The sequence below is a fragment of the Paroedura picta genome, chromosome 9, assembly GCF_049243985.1.
Source record: "Paroedura picta isolate Pp20150507F chromosome 9, Ppicta_v3.0, whole genome shotgun sequence".
Lineage (NCBI taxonomy): Eukaryota > Metazoa > Chordata > Lepidosauria > Squamata > Gekkonidae > Paroedura > Paroedura picta.
The window spans coordinates 78983786-79003924 of record NC_135377.1 but is presented as its reverse complement, the minus strand read 5'-3'; the positions used below and the strand labels follow the sequence as shown (position 1 = coordinate 79003924).

Below are 20139 nucleotides of genomic sequence, written 5' to 3'. Positions count from 1 at the left end.
TGTCAGAGAAGTGGGGCTCAGAGGTCCATGAGAACTGCAATGGTCCATAGTTACCCAGCAGGCCTCAGTTGTCCGTATGGTTAGGTTAGTCAAACTGTGGCCTTTGAGATGTCTGTGGGCTATATGTCCCATGAGCCTCTGCTAGCAAATGCTGGCAGGTGCTTATGGGAATTGTAGTCCATGGAAATGTGGAGGAGTGCAGTTTGATTATCCCTTCTTGTCTAAGCACCTTCAAATCATCTTTTTTCTCCATATAAGAGATACCCTGTGATCATGGAATGGTCCATGATCACCAAGCAGGCCTCAGTTGTCCCTAAGGTTGAATTAGTCAAACTGTGGCCTTTGAGATGTCTGTGGGCTATATGTCCCATGAGCCTCTGCTAGCAAATGCTGGCAGGGGCTTATGGGAATTGTAGTTCATGGAAATGTGGAGGAGTGCAGTTTGATTATCCCTTCTAGTCTAAGCAGCTTCAAATCATCTTTTTTCTCCATATAAGAGATACCCTGTGAGCGAGAACTGGAATGGTCCACGATCACCAAGCAGGCCTCAGTTGTCTCTAAGGTTGAATTAGTCAAACTGTGGCCTTTGAGATGTCTGTGGACTGTAAGTCCCATGAGTGTCTGCTAGCAAATGCTGGTAGGGGCTTATGGGAATTGTAGTACATGGAAATGTAGAGGAATGCAATTTGATTATCCCTTCTAGTCTAAGCAGCTTCAAATCATCATTTTCTCCATATAACCAACACCCTATGAGAGAGGTCTGAGAGAACTGGAACGGCCAACAGTTACCCAGCAGGCCTCAGTTTGTCCCTAAGTAGATTAAAGTCACATTTTCTTCCTCTCCCCATAACAGGCAACCTATGGGAGAGGTCTGGGAGAACTTAAGTGGCCCACAGTCATTCAGCAGACCTCCATTTGTACCTAAGCAGTTTAAAATCAACTTTCATATTTCTCCCCATAAAAAGGGAGCTGTCAGAGAAGTGGGGCTCAGAGGTCCATGAGAACTGCAATGGTCCATAGTTACCCAGCAGGCCTCAGTTGTCTGTATGGTTAGGTTAGTCAAACTGTGGCCTTTGAGATGTCTGTGGGCTATATGTCCCATGAGCCTCTGATAGCAAATGCTGGCAGGGGCTTATGGGAATTGTAGTCCATGGAAATGTGGAGGAGTGCAGTTTGATTATCCTTCTTGTCTAAGCACTTTCAAATCATCTTTTTTCTCCATATAAGAGATACCCTGTGAGCGAGAACTGGAATGGTCCACGATCACCAAGCAGGCCTCAGTTGTCTCTAAGGTTGAATTAGTCAAACTGTGGCCTTTGAGATGTCTGTGGACTGTAAGTCCCATGAGTGTCTGCTAGCAAATGCTGGTAGGGGCTTATGGGAATTGTAGTACATGGAAATGTAGAGGAGTGCAGTTTGATTATCCCTTCTAGTCTAAGCACCTTCAAATCACCTTTTTTCTCCATATAACAGATACCCTGTGAGCGGGAACTGGAATGGTCCACGATCACCAAGCAGGCCTCAGTTGTCTCTAAGGTTGAATTAGTCAAACTGTGGCCTTTGAGATGTCTGTGTGCTATATCTCCCATGAGCCTCTGCTAGCAAATGCTGGCAGGGGCTTATGGGAATTGTAGTCCATGGAAATGTGGAGGAGTGCAGTTTGATTATCCCTTCTTGTCTAAGCACCTTCAAATCATCTTTTTTCTCCATATAAGAGATACCCTGTGAGCAAGAACTGGAATGGTCCATGATCACCAAGCAGGCCTCAGTTGTCTCTAAGGTTGAATTAGTCAAACTGTGGCCTTTGAGATTTCTGTGGCCTATATGTCCCATGAGCCTCTGCTAGCAAATGCTGGCAGAGGCTTATGGGAATTGTAGGTCATGGAAATGTGGAGGAGTGCAGTTTGATTATCCCTTCTTGTCTACGCAGCTTCAAATAATCATTTTCTCCACATAACCGACACCCTATGAGAGAGGTCTGAGAGAACTGGAACGGCCAACAGTTACCCAGCAGGCCTCAGTTTGTCCCTAAGTAGATTAAAGTCACATTTTCTTCCTCTCCCCATAACAGGCAACCTATGGGAGAGGTCTGGGAGAACATAAGTGGCCCACAGTCATTCAGCAGACCTCCATTTGTCCCTAAGCAGTTTAAAATCAACTTTCATATTTCTCCCCATAAAAAGGCAGCTGTCAGAGAAGTGGGGCTCAGAGGTCCATGAGAACTGCAATGGTCCATAGTTACCCAGCAGGCCTCAGTTGTCCGTATGGTTAGGTTAGTCAAACTGTGGCCTTTGAGATGTCTGTGGGCTATATGTCCCATGAGCCTCTGCTAGCAAATGCTGGCAGGTGCTTATGGGAATTGTAGTCCATGGAAATGTGGAGGAGTGCAGTTTGATTATCCCTTCTTGTCTAAGCACCTTCAAATCATCTTTTTTCTCCATATAAGAGATACCCTGTGATCATGGAATGGTCCATGATCACCAAGCAGGCCTCAGTTGTCCCTAAGGTTGAATTAGTCAAACTGTGGCCTTTGAGATGTCTGTGGGCTATATGTCCCATGAGCCTCTGCTAGCAAATGCTGGCAGGGGCTTATGGGAATTGTAGTTCATGGAAATGTGGAGGAGTGCAGTTTGATTATCCCTTCTAGTCTAAGCAGCTTCAAATCATCTTTTTTCTCCATATAAGAGATACCCTGTGAGCGAGAACTGGAATGGTCCACGATCACCAAGCAGGCCTCAGTTGTCTCTAAGGTTGAATTAGTCAAACTGTGGCCTTTGAGATGTCTGTGGACTGTAAGTCCCATGAGTGTCTGCTAGCAAATGCTGGTAGGGGCTTATGGGAATTGTAGTACATGGAAATGTAGAGGAATGCAATTTGATTATCCCTTCTAGTCTAAGCAGCTTCAAATCATCATTTTCTCCATATAACCAACACCCTATGAGAGAGGTCTGAGAGAACTGGAACGGCCAACAGTTACCCAGCAGGCCTCAGTTTGTCCCTAAGTAGATTAAAGTCACATTTTCTTCCTCTCCCCATAACAGGCAACCTATGGGAGAGGTCTGGGAGAACTTAAGTGGCCCACAGTCATTCAGCAGACCTCCATTTGTACCTAAGCAGTTTAAAATCAACTTTCATATTTCTCCCCATAAAAAGGGAGCTGTCAGAGAAGTGGGGCTCAGAGGTCCATGAGAACTGCAATGGTCCATAGTTACCCAGCAGGCCTCAGTTGTCTGTATGGTTAGGTTAGTCAAACTGTGGCCTTTGAGATGTCTGTGGGCTATATGTCCCATGAGCCTCTGATAGCAAATGCTGGCAGGGGCTTATGGGAATTGTAGTCCATGGAAATGTGGAGGAGTGCAGTTTGATTATCCTTCTTGTCTAAGCACTTTCAAATCATCTTTTTTCTCCATATAAGAGATACCCTGTGAGCGAGAACTGGAATGGTCCACGATCACCAAGCAGGCCTCAGTTGTCTCTAAGGTTGAATTAGTCAAACTGTGGCCTTTGAGATGTCTGTGGACTGTAAGTCCCATGAGTGTCTGCTAGCAAATGCTGGTAGGGGCTTATGGGAATTGTACTACATGGAAATGTAGAGGAGTGCAATTTGATTATCCCTTCTAGTCTAAGCACCTTCAAATCACCTTTTTTCTCCATATAACAGATACCCTGTGAGCGGGAACTGGAATGGTCCACGATCACCAAGCAGGCCTCAGTTGTCTCTAAGGTTGAATTAGTCAAACTGTGGCCTTTGAGATGTCTGTGTGCTATATCTCCCATGAGCCTCTGCTAGCAAATGCTGGCAGGGGCTTATGGGAATTGTAGTCCATGGAAATGTGGAGGAGTGCAGTTTGATTATCCCTTCTTGTCTAAGCACCTTCAAATCATCTTTTTTCTCCATATAAGAGATACCCTGTGAGCAAGAACTGGAATGGTCCATGATCACCAAGCAGGCCTCAGTTGTCTCTAAGGTTGAATTAGTCAAACTGTGGCCTTTGAGATTTCTGTGGCCTATATGTCCCATGAGCCTCTGCTAGCAAATGCTGGCAGAGGCTTATGGGAATTGTAGGTCATGGAAATGTGGAGGAGTGCAGTTTGATTATCCCTTCTTGTCTAATCAGCTTCAAATCATCATTTTCTCCACATAACCGACACCCTATGAGAGAGGTCTGAGAGAACTGGAACGGCCAACAGTTACCCAGCAGGCCTCAGTTTGTCCCTAAGTAGATTAAAGTCACATTTTCTTCCTCTCCCCATAACAGGCAACCTATGGGAGAGGTCTGGGAGAACATAAGTGGCCCACAGTCATTCAGCAGACCTCCATTTGTCCCTAAGCAGTTTAAAATCAACTTTCATATTTCTCCCCATAAAAAGGCAGCTGTCAGAGAAGTGGGGCTCAGAGGTCCATGAGAACTGCAATGGTCCATAGTTACCCAGCAGGCCTCAGTTGTCCGTATGGTTAGGTTAGTCAAACTGTGGCCTTTGAGATGTCTGTGGGCTATATGTCCCATGAGCCTCTGCTAGCAAATGCTGGCAGGTGCTTATGGGAATTGTAGTCCATGGAAATGTGGAGGAGTGCAGTTTGATTATCCCTTCTTGTCTAAGCACCTTCAAATCATCTTTTTTCTCCATATAAGAGATACCCTGTGATCATGGAATGGTCCATGATCACCAAGCAGGCCTCAGTTGTCCCTAAGGTTGAATTAGTCAAACTGTGGCCTTTGAGATGTCTGTGGGCTATATGTCCCATGAGCCTCTGCTAGCAAATGCTGGCAGAGGCTTATGGGAATTGTAGGCCATGGAAATGTGGAGGAGTGCAGTTTGATTATCCCTTCTTGTCTAAGCACCTTCAAATCACCTTTTTTCTCCATATAACAGATACCCTGTGAGCAAGAACTGGAATGGTCCACGATCACCAAGCAGGACTCAGTTGTCTCTAAGGTTGAATTAGTCAAACTGTGGCCTTTGAGATGTCTGTGGACTGTAAGTCCCATGAGTGTCTGCTAGCAAATGCTGGTAGGGGCTTATGGGAATTGTAGTACATGGAAATGTAGAGGAGTGCAATTTGATTATCCCTTCTAGTCTAAGCAGCTTCAAACCATCATTTTCTCCACATAACAGACACCCTATGAGAGAGGTCTGAGAGAACTGGAACGGCCAACAGTTACCCAGCAGGCCTCAGTTTGTCCCTAAGTAGATTAAAGTCACATTTTCTTCCTCTCCCCATAACAGGCAACCTATGGGAGAGGTCTGGAAGAACTTAAGTGGCCCACAGTCATTCAGCAGACCTCGATTTGTCCCTAAGTAGTTTAAAATCAACTTTCATATTTCTCCCCATAAAAAGGCAGCTGTCAGAGAAGTGGGGCTCAGAGGTCCATGAGAACTGCAATGGTCTATAGTTACCCAGCAGGCCTCAGTTGTCCGTATGGTTAGGTTAGTCAAACTGTGGCCTTTGAGATGTCTGTGGGCTATATGTCCCATGAGCCTCTGCTAGCAAATGCTGGCAGGGGCTTATGGGAATTGTAGTCCATGGAAATGTGGAGGAGTGCAGTTTGATTATCCCTTCTTGTCTAAGCACCTTCAAATCATCTTTTTTCTCCATATAACATACCCTGTGAGCAAGAACTGGAATGGTCCACGATCACCAAGCAGGCCTCAGTTGTCTCTAAGGTTGAATTAGTCAAACTGTGGCCTTTGAGATGTCTGTGGGCTATATGTCCCATGAGCCTCTGCTAGCAAATGCTGGCAGGGGTTTATGGGAATTGTAGTCCATGGAAATGTGGAGGAGTGCAGTTCGATTATCCCTTCTTGTCTAAGCACCTTCAAATCATCTTTTCTCTCCATATAAGAGATACCCTGTGAGCGAGAACTGGAATGGTCCACGATCACCAAGCAGGCCTCAGTTGTCTCTAAGGTTGAATTAGTCAAACTGTGGCCTTTGAGATGTCTGTGGACTGTAAGTCCCATGAGCGTCTGCTAGCAAATGCTGGTAGGGGCTTATGGGAATTGTAGTACATGGAAATGTAGAGGAGTGCAATTTGATTATCCCTTCTTGTCCAAACACCTTCAAATCATCTTTTTTCTCCATATAACATACCCTGTGAGCGAGAACTGGAATGGTCCACGATCACCAAGCAGGCCTCAGTTGTCTCTAAGGTTGAATTAGTCAAACTGTGGCCTTTGAGATCGTTATGTTAATGTTTAAACATCCCTTCAAAATAAGATACAGACACGCCACAACAATGAACATAAGGAACATTTTAGTTTTCGTGTTCTCCCCATAACCGGCACCCTATGAGAGAGGTCTGAGAGAACTGGAATGGCCCACAGTCACCCAGCAGGCCTCAGTTTGTCCCTAAGTAGATTAAAGTCACATTTTCTTCCCCTCCCCATAACAATGAAGCTATCAGAGAAGTGGGGCTAAGAGGGCTGTGAGAACTAGAATTGACTACAGATACCTGGCAAGCCTCAGTTGCCTCTAAGCAGGTTAAAATTGCTTTTTCTCTTCAACTTTCATATTTCTCCCCATAACAAGGAAGCTCCCAGAGAAGTGGGGCTCCGAGGTCCATGAGAACTACAATGGTCCACAGTTACCCAGCAGGCTTCAGTTGTCTGTATGGTTGGGTTAGTCAAACTGTGGCCTTTGAGATGTCTGTGGACTGTAACTCCCATGAGCCTCTGCTAGCAAATGTTGGAAGGGCTTATGGGAATTGTAGTCCATGGAAATGTGGAGGAGTGCAGTTTGATTATCCCTTCTCGTCTGAGCCGCTTAAAATCGTCATTTTATCATCTCCACATAACAGACACCCTGTGAGAGAGGTCTGAGAGAACTGGAATGGCCAATAGTTACCCAGTGGGCCTCAGTTGTCCCTAAGGTTGGGTTAGTGAAACTGGTGTTTTATTTATTTATTTTTATATATAATTTCAAATTTTATTCATAATCCATTACAATAAAAAATACATTGAGCCATCTCCAATATTACATGTTAATAGATTACATTACATTCACAAATAATAACTTCCAATTGTATTTGTTGAAGAAACTGTGGTCTTTTAGATGTCTGTGGACTGCGATTCCCGTGAGCCTCTGCCAGCAAATGGGGGCAGGAGGTCATGGGGATTGTAGTTCATGGACATCTAGAGGGGCGAACTTTGATTATCCCTGATGGTCTCAGCAGTTTAAAATCATCTTTTTGTTTTCTCCCCATCACAAACTCCCAATGAGAGAGGTCTTTGAGAACTGGAATGGCCCACAGTGACCCAGCAGGCCTCAGTTTGTCCCTAAGTAGCTTAAAACGACCTTTTTTTCCTCTCCCCATAACAGGAACCCTATGAGAGTGATCTGAGAGAACTGGAATGGCCCACAATAACCCAGCAAGCCTCATTTGTCCCTAAGCAGTTTAAAATCACTTTTCCTGTCTCTCCCCATAACAAGGGAGCTATGACAGAAGTGGGGCTAAGAGGTCTGTGAGGCTTGAAATTGCTTACAGTTTCCCAGCATGCCTCAGTTCTCCCTAAGCAGTTGAAAATCACTTTTTCTTCTTTTACTATAACAGATGGGCTATGAGAGAAGTGGGGTTGAGAGGTCTGAGAGAACTGGAATGACCCACAGTCACCCACCAGAATTCAGTTGTCCCTAAGCAGTTTAAAATCACCTTTCCTATCTCTCCCCATAACATTGAAGCTATCAGAGAAGTGGGGCTAAGAGGCCTGTGAAAACTAGAATAACCCACTGTCAGCATGCAGGCCTCAGTTGTTTCTAAGGTTGAGTTATTCAAACTGTGACCTTTCAGGTGTCTGTGGACTATGATTCCCATGAGGCTCTGCTAGCAAATGGTGGCAGGAGATCATGGGGATTGTAGTTCAACCTATCTTCATAGGGCTTGGTTCCAGATCATCTTTGTTGCTCTCCCCTGTACAGGGGCAAACTTTGATTATCCCTGATATCATCTTTTTGTCTTTTCTCTATCACAAATACCCTATGAGAGAGGTCTTGGAGAACTGGAATGGGTCACAGTCACCCAGCAGACCTCTGTTGTCCCTAAGCAGTTTAAAATCACCGTTCCTATCTCTCCCCATAACCTGTGAACCTGTGCCAGCAAATGAGGATGGGACATTCCAGTTCTCTCAGATGTCTCATTCCCAACTCTCTCATAGTTTGCTTGTTATGGAAAGAGAAAGAAAAGCATCCAAGAAAAGTGTGTATCCAACCTTTGCTTGAAGACTTCCAGTGAGGGGGAGCTCACCACCTCCTTAGGCAGCCTATTCCACTGCTGAACTACTCTGACTGTGAAATTTTTCCCCCTGATATCTAGCCTATATCATTGTACTTGAAGTTTAAACCCATTACTGCGTGTCCTCTCCTCTGCAGCCAACAGAAACAGCATCCTGCCCTCCTCCAAGTGACAACCTTTCAAATACTTAAAGAGGGCTAATGTCCCCTCTCGACCTCCTTTTCTCCAGGCTGAACATTCCCAAGTCCCTCAACCTATCTTCATAGGGCTTGGTCCCTTGGCCCCAGATCATCCTCGTCGCTCTCCTCTGTACCCTTTCAATTTTGTCTACGTCCTTCTTGAAGTGAGGCCTCCAGAACTGCACACAGTACTCCAGGTGTGGTCTGACCAGTGCCGGATACAATGGGACTATGACATCTTGTGATTTTGATGTGATGCCCCTGTTGATACAGCCTAAAATGGCATTTGCCTTTTTTACCGCTGCATCACACTGCCTGCTCATGTTTATACAATCCACAAGTACCCCAAGGTCTCGTTCACACACAGTGTTACCTAGAAGCGTATCCCCCATCCAGTAGGCATGCTTGTCATTTTTCTGACCCAGATGCAGAACTTTACATTTATCTTTATTAAATTGCATCTTGTTCTCATTTGCCCATTTTTCCATTGTGTTCAGATCTCGTTGAACTCTGTCTCTATCTTCCAGAGTATTTACCAGTCCTCCCAATTTTGTGTCATCTGCAAACTTGATGAGTAGTCCCTCCACCCCCTCATCTAGATCATTAATAAATATGTTAAAAAGTACCAGGCCGAGCACCGAGCCCTGAGGTACCCCGCTACTCACCTCTCTCCAGTCTGATGAAACACCATTGACAACAACTCTTTGAGTGCGGTTCTCTAACCAATTCCCTATCCACTTAACTATCTGAAAATCCAGATTGCAGTCCTTCAACGTATCCATCAGAACATCGTGGGAAACCTTGTCAAAAGCTTTACTAAAATCCAAGTAAACGACATCAACTGAATTTCCACGATCCAGCAAACCTGTTACTTGGTCAAAAAAGGAAACCAGGTTGGTCTGGCAGGACCTGTTGGAGACAAATCCATGCTGACTTCCTTGGATCACCTAATTGTCCTCCAGATGTTTGCAGATCGCTCCCTTTAATATCTGCTCCATTATCTTCCCCACAACAGAGGTCAGACTCACTGGTCTGTAGTTTCCTGGGTCATCCTTCCTCCCTTTTTTGAAGATCGGAATAACGTTTGCTCTCTCCCAGTCCTCCGGGACATCTCCAGTTCTTAAAGAGGTTCCGAAGATGATGGACAAGGGCTGTGCAAGTTCTCTGGAAAGTTCTTTGAGTACTCTCAGGTGCATTTCATCCGGACCAGGGGATCTGAACTCATGCAGTGCAGCTAAATGCCTCTTGACAACCTCTCTATCCATGTTAACCTGTCACTCAGACACTAACCTTTGGCTACGGCCATCGCTAGATGTGCCTAAACACTTTGACCTGTGGGAAAAAACAGATGTAAAATAGGCACTAAGCCTTTCTGCTTTCTCTGCATCTTCCATTAGAGTTTGTCCATCCACACCCAACAGTTGGCCTATTGCCTCCTTTACTTTACGTTTGCTCCTCACATAACTGAAAAATCTTTTCTTGTTACAATGGGCTTCCCTGGCCAATCTTAGCTCACTCTCAGCTTTGGCCTTTCTTATGATTGATCTACAGTGCCTAGTAACCTGTAGGTACTCTTCTTTAGAGCTCTGTCCTTCCCTCCATTTCCTGAACATTTTCCTTTTCTTTCTTTTTTCCTCTTGAAGTTCTCTGTTCATCCAAATAGGCTTCTTAGAGCTCCTGCAGTGTTTTCGTCTTTCTGGGATAGTCATTGATTGAGCATGCAATAGCTCTTGTTTGAGTAGCACCCACCCTTCACATGCTCCCTTCCAGCATTCTCGTCCATGGTATGACACTCATCATGTCTCTGAGTTTATTAAAGTTTGCCCTACGAAAATCCAACATCCGCGTCTGGCTACAAGCTTCCTTGTCTCCCCATCTCAAAAGGAATTCTATGAGGACATGGTCACTTCCTCCTAGGGTCCCCATCTCCTTCTCCTCATCCACCAACTCTTGCCTGTTGGTCAATATTAAGTCCAGTATGGCTGAACCTCTTGTGGGTTCATCTACCATTTGATAAATGAAATTGTCAGCCAGGCAGGTCAGAAAGTTGTATGACTGAGGACGCTTCGCAGAGTTTGAAGTCACCCATGATGACAAGGTTCTGACGCTTGGATATTTTCTCAAGCTGCTCACAAAGTGCAGCATCCACATCCTCTCGTTGGTCAGGCGGTCGGTAGCAGACACCAACCACCACACTGTTTGTTTTCCCCTCGCTTATTTTCACCCAGATGCTTTCCACTGTAGATATGCTCTCCTTCACTAGAATTTCCTGACAGGTAAGCCCTTTCCTCACATACAGTGCCACTCCTCCACCTCTTCGGTCTATTCTGTTTTTTCTGAACAGTTCATATCCATCCACCATTACATTCCAGTCATGAGAATCATTCCACCAAGTTTCTGTGATGCCTACTAGATCATACCTTTCCATCAGCATGAGAAGTTCCAGCTCTTCCTTTTTATTGCCCATGCTTTGGGCGTTAGTATAAAGACATCTGAATCCTTTTACTTTTGGTTCCCTATGAGCTGGCCTTGCCGGTTGGGCTGGCCCCGATCGTTCTCCTTCCTTACACTCCCTATGTTGATCGTCTCCTTCCCCTTGTGGCTTTAGTTTAAAGCTCTCCTGATGAATCTCCCCAGGTTCCTGCCAAACACATTCTTCCCCAGTTTCGATAAGTGCAGTCCATCAGGTGCTAGTAGGCCTTCCTCAAGAAAGCCTATCCCATGGTCCCAGAAACCAAATCTCTCCTGCCGGCACCAACTACGCAGCCAGTGATTCACCTCCATTATCTTCCTCTCCCGACGCATTCCTCTTCCCTTGACAGGCAAGATTGAAGAGAATACCACTTGTGCCCCCATTTGCTTGAGCTTCCTCCCCAGATCTTGATAGTCTTTTTTAATAGGAGAGATGGTATTCAGGGACATGTCATTCGTTCCCACATGGACCATCACAAATGGGTAGTGATCCGTAGATTGAGACAACTGAGGCCTGCTGGGGGACTGTGGGCCATTCCACTTCTCTCATAGCCAATCTGTCATAGGGAAAGACGAAAAGTTGATTTTAAACTGCTTAGGGAGAACAGATTTTAAACTGTGTAGGAAAAACTGTGGACCATTCCAGTTTTCTCAGACCTCTCTCATAGGGTGTCTGTTATGGGGAGAAGACGAAAAGATGATTTCAAACTTCTTAGACTAGCAGGGATAATCAAACTTCGTCCCTCTAGATTTCTATGGACTACAATTCCCATGAGCCATTTGCTGGCAGTGTAGTCCACGCACATCTGAAAGGCCACAGTTCTCTTAGACCTCTCTCATAGGGTGTCTGGTATGGAGAAAGGGAGAAAAGGTGATTTTAAACTGCTTAGCCTTGGAGGGACAATCAAACGTCACCCCTCTAGATGTCCATGGACTACGATTCCCATGAGTCCCTGCCACCAGTTCCCTCAGACCCCTGAGCCCCACTTCTCTCATACCTTAACTGTTATGGGGGAAAAAGAAAAGTTGGTTTTAAATTGCTTAGAGACAACTGAGGCCTGCTGTGTTACTGTGGTCCATTTAAGTTCTCTCAGACCACTCTCATAGGGTGACTGTTTTGGGGAGAGGACGAAAAGTTGGTTTTAAATTGCTTAGGGACAACTGAGGCCTGCTGGGTAACTGTGGACCATTGCAGTTCTCATGGACCTCTAAGCTCCACTTCTCTGACTCTTGGCCATTCCAGTTTTCTCAGACCTCTCTCATAGGGTGACTGTTATGGGGAGAATATGAAAAGTTGATTTTAAACTACTTAGGCACAACCGAGGCCTGCTGGGTGATTGCGGGCCTTTGCAGTTCTCTCAGACCTCTCTCTCATAGGGTGTCTGTTATGGGGAAGGAAGAAAAGGTCATTTAGGGACAACTGAGGCCTGCTGGGTGACAGTGGGACATTCCAGTTCTCTCAGACCTCTCAGCCGGGTGACCTTGGGGTCACCACGGCACTAATAAAACTGTTCTGACCGGGGAGTGATATCAGCGCTCTCTCAGCCTCACCCACCCCACAGGGTGTCTGTTGTGGGGAGACAAATGGGAAGGCGACTGTAAGCTGCTTTGAGCCTCCTTCGGATAGGGAAAAGCGGCATATAAGAACCAAGTCTTCTTCTTCAATCAAATTATGAGAGAAGTGCGGCTGAGAGGTCTGAGAGAACTGGAATGTCCAACCCTCACCCAGCTGGCCTCAGTTCTCCCTAAGTTTAAAATCAGCTTTTCTTTCTCTCACCATAAAAAGTAAATTATGAGATAAGTGGGGCTGAGTGTGAGTATTGGAATGGCCCACAGTTTTCCAGCAGACCTCAGTTGTCCCTAAGTTGTTTAAATTCATCTTTTCTTTTTTCCCAAAAACAGTCAAGCAATGAGAGAAGTAGGGCTGAGAGGTCTGTGGGAACTAGAATGGCCGACAGTCACCCAGCAGGCTTCAGTTGTCTCTAAGCAGTTTAAAATCACATTTTCCCCCTTTCCCCATTACAGACACACTAAGAGAGAGGTCTGAGAGAACTTAAATGGCCCACAGTTACCCAACAGGCCTCAGTTGTCCCTAAGCAGTTTAAAATCAACTTTCCTTTTTTCCTAATAACAGACACCCTATGAGGGAAGTGGGGCTGAGAGCTCTGAGAGAACTGGAATGGCCCACAGTCCCTCGGCCCCCGACCCAGAGCAGCAGTCAAGGCCTCATTTCCCATTCCCAAGCAGCAGAGGTTTTCTGGCAGGGAGGGCAGCAGCAGGCAGGCCCCTCGGTCACCCCCTCTCCAGGCCAGTGCCCCTGACTCTGACCGCTGTCTCCAGTGACGTCCAGTGGCCAAATGGCGGCTACTGGCCTTGCGGGCTTTGTGGGGGATGGGCCGTATGGTCGCTGGCCAATCAGGAGGGATGTACCGGACGGACAGGGCCCCGGACAGTCTCCTCCCAGAAGGCTGTTTCCAAAATATAAAAGGGAGCAAAAAGTGCTAAAGATATGACCATATTTGGTCATGTCAACCCACCCATTCCTCATGGCCAATGACCGACCTAGGCCCACCCCATCCAGGCCCAAGATTGGGCTCTGCTTCCCAACCATACTCTGCACAATTGCACCACTTCTGGGCTTTCTTGAAGCCTGAGTAATGTTTCTGGGGGTTTCCAATGGTAGAAAGGTTGAGAAAAGCGGCTCTAGATTCTCACTTAAGGAAGGGGCCCTTGCAGACCCATGGCTGCTACTCCCCGTCTTCCCACTTTTCCCAGTGGGAGTTTTCTCCAGAGACTACCTCTGCTGTCTGCAGGCTCCCACAACCACTCTTCTACTCCTGTGGAGCCAAAGTGAAGCAGAGGGACATTTTCTTGCGAAAGGGTTCTCGTTTATTATCCACCTGGCTGGGGGCTCAAGTCCCCTTCTTTTCTCAGCATTGAACCTGGAGACTTCTGCATGACAAACAGTTGCTCTACCATTGAGCCACAGCCTCTCCCCACAAAATGGATGCCTTTCAGAGTGCACTGTATTATACCCTGATGAGGTCCTCCACTAATCAAACCCTGCCCTCCCAAAGTTCCACCCCCAAATCTCCAAGAATTTCCTCACCTGGAGTTGGCAACCCTACCGCTTATCCCTGACAAGCATTCTCCCCTGGCTGTGTGACCTTTCCCTGCCCATCTGCTTGTGAGGTGGAAGAGACAGGTAGGCTGACATAGGGGGAAACAGTCCTAAGTTGGTTAAGGTGTTGAAGGTCAACAATCCAGACTTTCAATTCTTCCTGGAAATAATTTGAGACCATTTCATGCTAAAAGTCTTCAGTTACAAATATCTGTGCAACCCACCTAATTTCCCATTAATTTAAACAGTCAGCATTAAACTCAAATTAGCAAGTTTTTGAAAAATACTCATTTGCCATCCTGTGAGACAAAGATTAACTCAAACCCCCATTCCAGAATAGGAACTTTTAATTGGGATCACTTTCTTTTAGCTCTTTATAAATCACCTCTTAATTTCCCCCCATATAATCCTCTTTATAAATCCTGCTACCGTACATTAATTTAAGAAGAAACCCTTCTCTCTATTTGGTATGCATTTTTTTTAAATTCCTTTGCTTAATAACAAACTTGAGTCAAATGGAAAACTCCAACTGTTCTGGATGATGAAAATATTAATGCAATCTAGTGGCCAGAACCAATTAACAGATGTGATGTATTTCAAACTCTGTTGTACTCTCTAATAGCAAACCATGCAGCCTTAACATAGCTACTCCAGTCTAAGCACATGGATTTCAGGAGGCTTGTGCGGAAGTGAGTGTGCATAGGGGTAGGGTTTAAGGTACAGAGAAATACCAGTTTAGGAATGTAGCCCTGAGCATCTGTTGTCCTACTGTGATCCTGCTGCAACCAGCTCATGGTGAGCCCATGAAGATCCAACTCGGAGTTTTCTAGGACAAAGATGGGCAGATGTGTATTGCCATTGCCTTCCTCTACCCAGTAGCCCTAGCCTTCCTTGATGATAAATGGTCTCCCATCCAAGGAGTGACCCAGCAGTTTCTGAGCTCAGACAGGATTGACAGCCAGGGCTATTAGGGCTATGACAAAAGGTAAAGTGTGCCATCGAGAAATAGCCAATTCATGGGTGATCCCTTGAAGATCCACTTCATGAGGGTTTCCAGGCAGGAGAGAAGCAGAGCTGGATGGCCATTGCCTTCCTCTGCACAGCAGCCCCACTCTTCCTTGGTGGTCCCCTATTAGAGATCTGACCCCCCTTCCCTAACTTACAAACTCTAACAAGATTGGGCTAGTTTGGGCCTCTAGTTAACACCCTCTTCTAAATCCACTGACCATTGCCACAAGGTTGTGACTCTGCTTTGGTTCTATATAGATGAAATAACCTTTTAACATTTCTTTTAAATTTCCTTTTCTGATCCACCAGTTCTTACACTCAAATCCTGAGCAAAGTTAAACAATATTAGGCAGGACTGAGATTTTCTTTTTGAATTGAACCCAAATTCCTATCTTTACACCACTCCGCGGTATAAATAAAAAGGTAAGGACCCTGTGGGAGGAGTCGGTCCAGGATGGGGGGGGGCAACGATTGGCCTCCTGCCCCCGAACTGACCAGCGGAGGGCCCAATCGGCTGGCGCAAAGCACCAGCCTGATTGGACCCTCTGCTGGTCAGCCCACCTCACGAACCGCCCACTCCCCAACATAGCCCACCTTTGCCTGCCTGCCGCCATTTCCAGCCTGGCAGCCACCGAGCCAGGTAGGCAGCTGCCCGACCTACCCTCCCATGTGGCCCATGGAGCGGCGGCCCTGCCATGCCCCAACCAATGGACCCCTCGCCTCCCCCCAAACTCCTTGCCACCCCTCCCCAACGCACTCTTCAACTCTTTCTCTCTTCCTCCCTTTCTTGCTTTCCATCTTTCTTTCTGCCTCTATTTCTCCCTTCCTTCTGCCCCTCCAGCCACCCACTCCACTAGCCCCCGCTGTATTTTGGTTACAGCGAGCTTAATATCTAGTATTAACAATAAACTCCTTCAACCAGAGGTTTTGAGCCATGCAATTTTAAAAAATGGTACAAATATCCAAGAGCACTAAAAGAAGTTGCAGATGTAATCTCTGAACCTCTGTCCAATATTTTTGAAACTTCTTGGAGAATAGGAGAGGTACCAGATGATTGGAGGTGGGCAAATGTTGTCCCCATCTTCAAGAAAGGGGGAAAAAAGGAATCGCCAGCTTGACCTGTGTTGATAGTAAAAATTTGGAACATTTCATCAAACAGTCGGTCCCTCAGCAGGTGGAACAGAGAGCTGTGATTTCTAAGACTCAGCACAGGTTTCAGAAGAACAAGTCATGTCAGACCAAACTTGTCTCCTTTTTTGAGAAAGTGACTACCTTGCTGGATCAGGGGAATACTGTGGACATAGTTTATCTGGATTTCAATAAAGCTTTTGATAAGGTTCCACATGATATTCTTGTTGACAAGTTGGTAAAATGCGGTATGGATCCTAATTCTGTTGGGTAGATTGATAACTGGTTGACTGATTGTATCCAAAGGGTACTTGTTAATGGTTCAGCATCCTCTTGGAGAAGAGTAACAAGTGGAGTGCCCCAAGGATGTGTCCTGGGGCCTCTATTGTTCAACATAATTATAAATGATTTGGATGAGGTATTAGAGGGGATACTTTTTAAATTTGCAGGGGATATTAAACAGGGAGGGGTAGCAAACACAACAGAAGACAGAATCAGAATCAGAATACAGGATAATCTTGATAGGCTTGAGAACTGGTCTAAACTGAAAAATAATGAAATTCAATACAGACAGATGTAAAGTTCTTCATTTAGGTAGGTAAAACCATAGGCACCAATATAGGATGGGCGACACTTGGCAGTAGTATGTGCGAAAAGGATCTTAGTAGGCCATATATTGAACATAAGTCAGCACTATGACTTGGTGGCTAAAAAGGCAAATGGGATTTTGGGCTGTATCAAACCAAGTATTGTGTCCAGATCATGGGAGGTGATGGTACCGCTTTACTCTGCTCTGGTTTGGCCTCACTTGTAGTACTGTGCTCAGTTTTGGGTCCCCCAGTTGAAGAGGGATGTTGACAAACTGGAGCGTGTCCAGAGGAGGGCAACAAAGATGGTGGGTGTTTGGAGATCAAGATGTATGAAGAAAGGTTGGGGAGCTTGGTCTGTTTAGACTAGAGAGAAGATGAGTGAGAGGGGATCTGATAACCATCTTCAAGTATTTAAAAGGCTGCCATATAGAGGGTGGAGCAGAGTTGTTCTCTCTTGCCCCGGAGGGATGGACCAGAACCAATGGGATGAAATTAATGTATGACTGATTTTTGCTATCAAGAGTACATCCCACCAACACCTCCAAGCGTGCAGCGTGCAGCTCTGACCAGGAGGTACGAGGGGACAACACACCATGAAGTGTCCGGAGGTGCATATCCCTTGTAATGTGTGGGGGTCCTGACCATGTGATCCTGCAATGGCTCGCAGCAGGGGTGACCACGAGCACCACGCCTACTCAGCCAGGGAAAGGCTCACCTCAGTGGCAGGAAGAGGCCTGCTGCTGGGCAGAGGTGGGTGCTGAGTGGAACAACAAAGAGTGGTAGTGTGAAGAATGGCATGCACTCACCCTCCTCTCCTTCCCCCTTTTCTTCTTTGTCCAGGTGTAACCTCTGGAGAGGAGGCAGATCAGGAGGCAGCTGAACAAGAACCAGAGCGGTCTCTTGGAGAGCAATCGACCAAGGAGCGACTGGAAAGGGAAAGGAGGTGGCAGAGGTGCATATCTGTCCTTATTTTCCTGGGGCAATGCCTCGTGGAGCAGGGGGCAGAGGACATGCGCCAAGCCAGGGAACTGGAAGAAGCAATGCTCAGCAGGAGAGGGAGCTTTTTGACAGGTTCAAATGAAATTCTGTCTAAACATCTGGAAGAAGTTCCTGACAGAGCAGTTTCTCTGGAACAGGCTTCCTTGGGAGGTGGTGGATTCTCCATCTTTGGAAAGTTTTAAACAGAGGCTGGATAGCCATCTGACAGAGAGGCTGATTCTGTGAAGGCTCAAGGGGGTGGCAGGTTACACTATCAGTGATAGGGTTATGGGTGTTCTGCATGGTGCAGGGGGTTGGACTAGATGACCCAGGAGGTCCCTTCCAACTCAGTGATATGATTAATAGCAATTACGGAATAATGATAAAAGAAAATTAAGCCAATAGAAAATGGCATGATTCCCACACTAATACTTAGCTGGACAGCATCTAGTTAGCTGCAGAGATTACTACTTTGTTCTCCCTCTGGGTAAGGAGGACAGCTTGATGGGTGTTTCCCAGCTCTATTTGAGGGAGGCAGGTAATTTAAATATTCCGTCTTCCTGTGGGAAACACCCCTCTCAGCCAGTCTTCTTCCTGCCATATTCGTCCTTTTTTAGACGACCTCCTGATCCGCGCCCCCAACCTCAAGTTGGTGGAAAAGGTCAACAAGAAGTCCATAGAGGTACTGGAGCGGTTTGGGTTCCTAGTGAACCGGGAAAAGAGTTCCTTGATCCCAACACAGCGCTTAGAGCACTTGGGGGTGGTGATAGATACAGTCAGGTGTGACCTGTTTCTTCCCCAGGCCAAAGTTTTAAAGACCATTCAGCTGGTCTCCCAGTTTATCCTAGTGAAACATTCCTCACTGCTCCAGTTAGCCAGTGTCCTGGGAATGTTAGTCGCCAATGCGGAAGCAGTGCAGTGAGGGTGGGCGAGAGCCAGACCCCTGCAGAGAGCGCTACGTCCCTTTCAGTGCAGCATTTCCAAGAAGAGAGACCTCTCAGTTTTGTTGGACCTGCACACCAAAGCCTGCTTGGTCTGGTGGACAGTCAAATCGAATCTGGTCAAGGGGAAACTGTTCCTCTTCAATCAGTTCCAGCAGGTGTACACGGATGCAAGTCTCTCTGGATGGGGAGCTACGATGGACGATTCGCCCACTCAGGGACTTTGGTCACCTTCTGAGAGAAAGCAGCAGATCAACCTGTTGGAGTTGAGAGCGATAGTCCTAGCCCTACAGTTCTTTCAGCAGGAACTAGAAGGGAAGCATGTTCTGGTCAGGATGGACAATGTGACCACCAAGGCTTATGTGAACCACCAGGGCAGCTCCAGGTCCGGAAAGGTACAAAAGGAGGCCGAAAGGTGATGTTGTGGTCGGAACAGCATCTGGCATCATTGAGAGCAGAACATATTCAAGGGACGCTGAACACTCGAGCGGACTGGCTCAGTCGGCAATGGGTGGTAGAAGTGGAATAGTCTCTAAGCAGAGAAGCATTTCATCTCATCACAGCCTGCTTCGGTCGCCCAATAATGGATTTGTTTGCGTCCAGCAAGAAGCACCAGGTGGACCGGTCCTGCAGCCGGTATTACCATCCGAGGGCGGAGATGATGGATGCGCTGATGGCGGACTGGCCCTGTACGCCTTTCCACCAGTTCCGGTGTTGCCAAAGCTTCTCAGACGAATCTGGTTCCTGCAGGCCAAGGTCATCCTCGTGGCTCCGTGGTGGGCCAGACGATGGTGATTTTCAGCGATAGTGCAAATGTTGGTCACTTCCAGTGATGGAGGACCTATTGTCCCAGGGTCAGATTTTTGAAGGGGGCTGCCAAACCGGAACCTCCACCTAAATATCTCTTTCCCACCTGGAACTTGGGGTTGGTACTCACGGCGTTGACCCGGGAGGAGTTTGAGCCGATTAGGTCAGTGTCCCTTTCCAGGCTCAGCCTTAAGACACTTTTCCTGGTGGCTGTTACCTCTGCTAGGAGAGTTTCAGAATTAGGGGCGCTCTCCAGACAAAAAATCTCTGTACTTTCCGTGAATCCAGGGTGGTACTTTGGGTCAATTCTTTGTTTAGGCCCAAGGTGGATTCTAGGTTTCACCTTTCACAGGAAATCAGCTTGCCCTCATTTTTTCCTCATCCTAGCTTGGATCAGGAACGGGTCTGGCATAAGCTGGACGTCAGAAGGGCCCTCAAGTTTTACATTGCTAGGACCAGTGACTTCAGACAGTCGGAAACCTTGTTCATAGCGGTCTCAGGTGACAAGAAGGGACAGTCCTTAACCAAGGCTGCCATCAGCAGGACAGTATGGGCATGCATAGTAGAGGCCTACAGGGCAAGGAGGTGCCGGAGGGCATCACCGCGCATTCTCTGTGGAGTGCAGCCGCCTCAGCAGCATTTGCCTAGCGGGTATCAGGGGAGGAGGTGTGCAAGGCTGCTACC

General features: G+C 46.7%; 1 long non-coding RNA gene across 1 annotated transcript in view; it reads left to right on the top strand.

The window, feature by feature from the left end:
- The window catches only part of LOC143844291 (uncharacterized), an 81754-nt gene that overhangs the window by 60157 nt on the left and 1458 nt on the right, over positions 1-20139 (top strand). Inside the window, exon 2 of the long non-coding RNA XR_013233928.1 lies at positions 17570-17681. This is a non-coding gene — a long non-coding RNA (uncharacterized LOC143844291). The remainder of the gene's footprint in view (positions 1-17569; positions 17682-20139) is intronic.